The 7,447-nt window shown below is 46.2% G+C and overlaps 1 protein-coding gene across 1 annotated transcript in view; it reads left to right on the top strand.

Moving 5' to 3' along the window:
• DIP2C (disco-interacting protein 2 homolog C) overlaps positions 1-7,447 on the top strand; it is a 180,808-nt gene that overhangs the window by 47,402 nt on the left and 125,959 nt on the right. The gene's annotated exons all lie outside the window — the stretch shown is intronic.

Raw genomic sequence — 7,447 nt, 5'->3', positions numbered from 1 at the left:
TTAAGATGCCAAAAAAGAAGAAGGCCTTAAGAGGAAAACCAGCAAAATGTTTAAAATATTGATTTCTTAATTTTGTGTTGGAAAAGTGGGGGGGGGGGGTCTTATACGCAGAAAAATACGGTATTTCTCACCATCTCAGATGTCTCCTACAGCTAGAATTCAAGAGCTTGCTGCTCATAAAGGAATGCACTCATTCATTAGGGAAAACTTGCAGCCATATCTGTTTACATGTTTTCTTCTCATTTATGCTAAAATATGCTTCTAAATGAAATTTTTAATAGTGCTAATAAACAGGCAGGGAATTCTAAAGTGTTTGTCATGACTTTGGAAAGCATTTAAGGAATCCTAGGGCTTTAATCACTATGGTTTTCTGCTGTATGTATTTAGATTTCTCTGGTGGTTCATGTCACTTTTTTTGTTGTTGTTAATCATCACTCAAGGATACTTTTCCATTGATTTTTAGAGAAAGTGGAAGGGAGAGAGGGGTGGGGGGAGGAGGAGGAGTAGAGAGAGAGAAACATCGATGTGAGAGAGACACAATGATCAGTTGCCTCCCACATGTGCCCCTACAGAGGCCAGGGACAAACCCAAAACCCAGGTATGTGCCCCTGATTGGGAATCAAATCTGCGACCCTTCAGTGTGTGGCCGACACTCTATCCACTGAGCCACACCAGCCAGGGCCATGTCATTTTGCATGTAGATTCTATGGCTAGTAAGATCCTCTGTATTGGAAAAAGCACAGAGTTAGGAAGCATTGCCTGAGATGTTTGGAAATAGTGTGGAAAAGAAGATTAAATAAGAATTATTAGAGGAAAAGAGGGATTGTCTGAGCAGTGTGGCTTTCAATTGTGGGTAAGTGATGTACACCTTTTCTTGCGCCCCCTTCCCCCCGCCCCACGTGTGCATGTCACTCATTTGCCAGGGAAATGAGTCCTTGTCTAATGTAGAAGGGACAAGTATGATGTCCAGATCTGTTCTGATCCGTTTTCAGCTGTGGATTACGATTTTTAAACATTTCAGTGGTATCAGAAATGAGACCATGTGTCTACAGGCAGGACACAGGCAGCCACCAGGAGAGCGGGTCTGGCCTGGCCTCTCAGGTGAACGGCTGCTGGCATCTTCAGAAGTCACTTCTCCCTGGCTTAGTTTTGTAGTGGGGGGAAGGGGGGAAGAGTAATCATTTCTTTCCTTTGTACCTCTCAGAACTGTTGTGAATGAAAAAGGAGAAAATAGAAAAGTTCTTCCAAATATTTTAAAGTAACACTCAAATGTAAAGTGGTGTTATTCAATTTCAGTGTGGGATGTTTGCAGTAACATGGCCACTGGTTAGTGTGCACTATGAATCTCTACTTGAAATCATATTAACTTAAAAATTAAATGGGAACGTGTGACCATTAAATATTTTTAGGTAATAAAATGGCTTCCTGTGTGTTTTGGAACCTGAGAGGTGGCCGAGGTCCTGCCTTAGAGCTTTATGGGCACCTGCACGGGGTCAGACATGGAATTCCCGCCCCTCTGCCCCTCACTGCAATCCTGCAGATGTATGTGCTCTGACCCAGCTCCCCTCCAAGGAGGTGTCAGAATCTTACCAAGAGAAACACATACTTTTGAATGAATTACTCACTGTACTTGGTTTCCCTTTGTGAATCTGTGTGTGAAGTGCTGGAGGAAATGATAGTGTGGAGAATTAAATTTACCCAGGTTATAAAAGGCTGCGTGATTCGTGTACATAAGTTCAATGTAACCTAAATATAGCTTTTGAGTGTATGACATTTAAGTAATTTCTATATTGGCACAAAGATAAGTTCCTAGAATATCTGGGACTTTTCTGTAAATATGAAAAACATTTTAGAAAGAAAGCAGTAGCAAAATAATAAAATGAAAGTGAAAATCCTTTATTCCTGTAGCAAAACAAAAGAAGGTAAAAGTCTGAGAATTGGCAGCATCGGAAGCCTACAAATAAGAAAATATTGTGGGTAAATGTGTGTTTTAAGGAAGTTAAGGTAAAATAAACCATCACCTTGTACCTCTAACCCCATATGGTGTGGGGCTGGGACAATGTCTGCAGACACCTTTTTGCCCCCAGTAGGCAGGAAACAAGCAGTTAGGAAGCGTCTGTCTCCATATCTTTCTCCTTTTTTATTTTTTTTCTGAGGAAGAAGGCTCCCTCTTTCTGAAGTTTACCCTTTCACCTTCATTCTGGATTCCAGCTCCTCCCAAACCTGCTAGCTCAGTGCTATGCTCTTTTGCATCTTTGCTCACCTAACTCACACACCTGCATTTTCCACTGTGAAGTCCTTCACCAGTCCACATCCCAAAGTGCCTCCAAACACTGCCCATCGGCCCCACCCTGTACCCAGGAGCGGGCTCAGGACCTCAGCTGTGCTTGGCTCCTCTCTCCTCCATAACATCTCTGTCCACATCCTGGGCGCTTGGCTGCTCATGGCCTTGTAAGCCTTATTTCTCCCCCTCCCCCACGCCCTGTTCCCAGGCCTCTAGGTCCAGGTGCCTGCCCTCCCGTCTGGACCACTGCAGCCCCTTCCGCCCCATGTCCCTCCTTTTGAACTGTCCTGTGTCTCGCAGCCCTGTTGATGGTGTTAGACCACAGTTCCGATCCTGTCTCTTTTTCCAAAAAGTTGCTTTAGGGATTTTCATCTCTCAAAATTGATTTTGTTTATATGGATTTTATCCTTTAAAATCCAAGTAATGGCTTTTGGACCCACAAGTTTCCTAACCCTTCACCCACTGTGTGCCCCATTTTGCAGGAATGTCTCACTGACCTGCTCTCACCTTGGTATACATGGGGAGACCCATCTGTTTAGCTCTGCTCTTCCACTGTGTAAATGCATTTAACTCAGAAAGTGGTAACACAGCCATTTACACTTTTCTGCATGTGGGTTTCAAAGATTCTTTCTTGAGAGGAAAGGGTCCCCCCACAAGGGGAGAAACCACAGAGAAGAAGCCTTCGGGTCTGGGACCAGGGCCTGATCCGTCACGCAGGATGCCAGGTGCCTTGTTTGTTACGTAGCTCCCTCGGCCACAGTGAGGAGTCGAGTTCTCATTTTGCATCCATTGGTTGATTCATCGGTTGATTCACTGGTTGGAAGACTGAGGCTTGGACAGTGGACAGACTGCCCAGCAGCCAGCTGAGGAGTCAGACTCTCATCTGCCGGGTGGCAGAGACAGGGCGACACTCTGCAGTCTCACTCTCTCCTCAGCTTCTTGTTCCATTGCTTGTTACAAATGGAAGCGGAGTTCTTCTCAGATAAAATGCAATGAAACGTTGCATAAACAATAAAGATTTTGGTGTCCCCGTCACAATCCCGCTGTGGGTTTTGTGACAGTTGGAGCCTTTTGTCATGAATTTGAGTTTTTGGACAAAAGTCAGGAAGCTGTTGTCTGAAGTTGAAAATTTCTATTCTGACATTAGAATATACATCCTACAATTCTAAAATGTGTCTCTCAGTTGCATTCACATCTCTATGGGATTTTCATGGCATAAATGTGGGAGGCAGGCAGTTCCAGGTGTGAGAACCTCTGTAATCCTGAGTTCAACTCTACTCAGGACACTGCCGAAAGGGAAGTTTCAACACAACATCTTAAGTCCTTCTCATTTATTGATGAGAGAGAGAGAGAGAGAGAGAGAGAGAGAGAGAGAAAGAAAAGAGGAGAGGAGAGATTTGTTGTTCCATTTATTTATGCATCCATTGGTTGATTCTCATATGTGCCCTGACCAGGGATGGAACTCGCAACCTTGATATATCAGGCGAACCTCTAACCACCTGAGCTGCTGGCCCAGGGCCTCTGGATCCTTTCCTAACCATCTTCAGATTTAGTCTGTGGGTCATTTGCCTGAACATCTGAGAAGCATCTGTGAATTCCCATTATCAGTATCACACTCACATGCTCACACATACACTCAAACTCATATAGTCACATGCTCACTCACATACACATACACACACATGCTCATAAGCTTACATACATCGCACCTATGCACACACACAATCACACGCTCACGCACATCCTCATGAGTTCACACTCACAAACATCACGCACACATTCACACATATGCTCACACACGTAGGGCAAGTGAATCAAGGTAAACAGTACATTGTTCTGTCCCTGAGTGGTTATTAAAGGAATAAGATAAATCCTCACATGCTATAATGCCATGTGCCACTTTTGGTCATGACACTAGTTAGAGCTTCCCTGTGAGGTGCCTTCCACGAGACCCAGTGAAAGTGGACTTTACTGGTGAAACGGAGGAGGAAGGGCTTCTCTTCCGATGGGTTGCAGACGGGAGATGGGTCGGAGCAGCGAGCGGTCCAGCTGAGTCCCCAGCAGCAGGGCTGATACTCAACTCCCACAAGGGCTGGCTCTTCCCCTCAGCCTCTCTGCGTGTTCCTTTTATCACGTGTCGTACCGGTATATTGTCAGATCATGGCTGGTGGTTAAACTTGGTTCACCTTCACATTTTCATCTGGGAGCTGGTTTTCCACCACCATGTGGAGGGCGTGGTCACATCATCTTAGGAAGCTGAGGCCGCTGGGCAGGCCAGGTGGTCTGAGGGCCTGGGTCACAGGTACCTTCTCAGGGACAGCAGTCGCTAAGTGGAGGAAACCTGGGATCGAGCACTCTTAGTGTGCAGAAACGGGTTCTTTTGAACATGTTACTCACCAATGAGTGAGCCCTGAGCATGTTGCTTTTTACATATGAAAACCAGATTTTCCACTTTTCTTCTCCTTATTTGGGGGCTGAAGTTATTTGGGGACATAAAGATAATTAACATGCCTTAAAAGTGGGGTTTATCACCATGACCCTGCAGATTCCAGTTCGTACAATTAGAATTAAAGAACAGTTCTTTCCAGCGGGTGTTGGAACTGGGGGCATTTTATCAAGTTGTCCAGTGCTCTTTAATTCATTATTTGAACTATTCCTGCAGCATTTGCTGAGCCGACAATGTGGGCTGGGTTAGGTACCGTCAGCCCCTGAGTAGGACACAGGGAGCCCGACTGAGCTGGAGTCATTAGGAAAAGTGGAGGAAGCAGCGATTTCCAAGGTCGGGCTCAGCAGGGAGACCAGCCAGGACCCTGAAATGGTCATGGCCCAAAACAGCTGTGCAACTGGGGTGGGTTGCTGGCAAGAGTAACAGACCCTGTGTGGGGTGGGGGTAGGTGTCAAGGACCGAGGTGGGACCCCTGGTACAGATGGCACCAGAGCAGTGTGCAGATCCTGCCATGAAAGATGGTGGAATTGCACTTCCCTCCTGCCTCCTCCTGTGCCCAGCCCGAACTCCTGATTCACGGGGAACCCATGTCAGCTGCTGACAGCAAACACCACGCAGGGGCAGATGAAGCCGAACCCACCCGGTGGCGGGCAGATGAGAAGGTGTCACGGATAGCTCTCGGGACGCTCACAGTGGAGGTGACACTAGACAGGTGGCCGGAAGGATGGCGGCCATTCTCTTGATTTAAAGGGCTGTGAAACCGATCATAGGAACAGTGGGCCCTCTTGCTCAAAAGTTACAGCCCCGCTCTAATGAGGGCTCTTAATCTACACAGAGCTTCTGACACGCGGACTCCCCTGGCCTCGTCCCTGGAGCTGGCAAGCCTCTTAGACCTTTGAACCTGCACCATCCACTCAGCTCCGCTTTTGCTTACCCACCGACAAGTGTTTCCTGAGCACCTGTTATGTGCAGGGTTTTTCTGATACTCCCCCAAAGATCGGTAGCCTCATTAAGTCTACCAGACCTGAGGCCCTGAACCTAACTGTCCCCTATACCTGGGCTCCTGAGCATTAAAGAGAAAAAACCAACATGATGTAGAAAATGTTAGTTACATGCAAACAAGTGGTTAGAATAAGATGGAACTTGGAGACATTGTAGAAAATAGGTCTACCTTTCATCTACCTTTCATCTAGCGCCAGTATTCCACCTGTGTGTGGAAATTACCTAAAAATCGGTACAGTGGTCTGCAGTCCTGATCTTTATCAAAATAAAGCAGGGTACAGTGCGTCACTGCAACATCAGCACGTCCTCTGGCTCCTAACGAGCAGCTGCTGGGCTGGTGATCCCAGTGTGACAGCACCCCGTAGGAATGGGGAAGGGAGCAGGAGGGGAGGTGACAACTAAATGAGTTTGGAAAGCACTTTGAAGTCACCCGGCTGTCACTGTTCCGGCTTTATAATCGCCAGATGTATTGGAATCATTATTTTTCCCAACTTCAAAGTGGAACACGACAGTATTCCTGCCGCCCAGCGCAAAGGATTGGCCGTCCATCATCAGTGATGAGGCTACAGTGTCACTTAAGCACCAGTGAATCTGGATAAAATTGCAATGCAGTGAATGCGTATTATAGCTACTTTCGTTTTAGGTGCTAATTTGAAAGTCTGTTCAGCATACATCAGCATCTATTGTATTTTCATCTGAAATATGAGGCCCCAGTGAGTGTACTACTTGGCTGTGGAGAGTTAGAGCATTTTGCAACACGAAATAAGGTCTATTTGGCAAAAGCACGGGTAGGGGTGGTGAGCGGATGAACAGTCTCTGAATCATTGAAGAGGCAATTTGAATGATCCTCTCTTCTCCCTCTCCTACCTCCCCTCAGGGATCCACCTACTTGTTAAAACTACTTGTAACCCCAAATCAGTACCCTCAGCATACTCGAGGTCACGTACCAAAGGTAGCAGAGCAGCAAAACTTTGAGTCCCTGACACGCATGTTCCCAGCAGAGGGCGACGTTCTGCCTTCTGCTCCAGCCTCAGACTGTGAGCAGTGCTCTTTGCAGGGGCGGTTTGGTGCCCGTGTTTCCTCTTTTGCTCTTTGTTGGTGATTTCACTGTTTATGCAGCCCTCACCCACTCGTGGTGCTGAAGAGGGAGTCTCTGAAGGAGGAGGCTTCCCAGTGCTGGCTCCCCTGTTTACATACAGCACAAGGAAATGGCTTCCATCGCATGGACCCTAAAAAGGATTAACGACTCAAAGTTAATACCGTAATACCCGTTATTAGGACTCAGGATATCGAAAATGTCATTGCTGGTCTCATTTGGCGTGTTCTCCTGAATGCCTTATATAATAAATATTGGGGGATCACTTTGTAAAGTATATGTTGGTCTAAGCACTATGCTGTGCCCCAGAAACTAATAAAAAAATATTGAATGTAAAGCACAATTAAGAATAAAATAAAATAAATAAATACAAGAACTGTGCTTTCCCCACTGAACCATTTAAGCGCTTGATGACACCATCCTTGAATGCCGTGGGGAAGGCCTGCTGCACAGCTCACTGCGTAACCATCACCAAAGCACGTGAGATTGTAAACACATGATTTAAAAAAAAATCCTCACCTAGGATATGTTTTCATTGATTTTGAGGGAGAGAGAGAGAGAGAGAGAGAGCGGAGAGAGAGAGAGAGAGAGAGAGAGAGAGAGAGAGAGAGAGAGAAAA

Source organism: Myotis brandtii, unplaced genomic scaffold (genome assembly GCF_000412655.1).
Source record: "Myotis brandtii unplaced genomic scaffold, ASM41265v1 scaffold562, whole genome shotgun sequence".
Lineage (NCBI taxonomy): Eukaryota > Metazoa > Chordata > Mammalia > Chiroptera > Vespertilionidae > Myotis > Myotis brandtii.
The sequence above is the reverse complement of the archived record's forward strand: the minus strand, read 5'-3'. Positions and strand labels throughout refer to the sequence as shown.